This window comes from Oryctolagus cuniculus, chromosome 7 (assembly GCF_964237555.1).
Source record: "Oryctolagus cuniculus chromosome 7, mOryCun1.1, whole genome shotgun sequence".
Taxonomy (NCBI): domain Eukaryota; kingdom Metazoa; phylum Chordata; class Mammalia; order Lagomorpha; family Leporidae; genus Oryctolagus; species Oryctolagus cuniculus.
Window position 1 is genome coordinate 39,470,376 of NC_091438.1, and position 645 is coordinate 39,471,020.

The following is a 645-nucleotide window of genomic DNA, read 5'->3' on the forward strand; positions in this document are numbered from 1 at the left end:
ATTGGATTGTTTTCCTACTATTGTAATTTGAGAGCTTTAAAATTTTTCTTAGGATTCTACTGTAATTAATCTCCAAAGTTTTACAAAAATTATAGTTTCTCATGTCAGTAATGGAAGAAAATCTGTAATGCGAGGAAGTAGTAATCTTAAATAAGAACCACAATTAGAATATTGGTGATTGTTTTATTTTTTAAATGTCAAACTGTTAATTAGAAAAGAAATGAAAAAAAAAGAAAAGAAATGAAATATGGTGCTTACTTCTACAGCACATATACTAAAATTGGAATGACACAGAGATTAGCATGGCCCCTATGTAAGAATGGCATGCAAATTCGCGAAGTATTCCATATTTTTTTCAACTTTTATTTAATAAATATAAATTTCCAAAGTACAACTTTTGAATTATATCAGCTTTTCCCCCCATAACCTCCCTCCCATGTGCAACCATCCCATCTCCCACTCCCTCTCCTATCCCATTCTTCATCATGATTCATTTTCAATTATCTTTATATACAGAAGATCAACTTAGTATATACTAAGTAAAGATTTCAACAGACTGCATCCACAAAGACGCACAGTATAGAGTACTGTTTGAATGGTAGTTTTACCATTAATTCTCAGAGTACACATTAATTCTCATAGTAC

General features: G+C 30.7%; 1 non-coding gene across 1 annotated transcript; it reads left to right on the forward strand.

Annotated features, from left to right (window-relative positions):
* Positions 1-250: 250 nt before the first annotated feature.
* On the forward strand, positions 251-354 carry LOC127493795 (U6 spliceosomal RNA). The gene has a single exon (XR_007924339.1). It is a non-coding gene; the product is annotated as a U6 spliceosomal RNA (small nuclear RNA).
* The last annotated feature ends 291 nt before the right edge of the window (positions 355-645 follow it).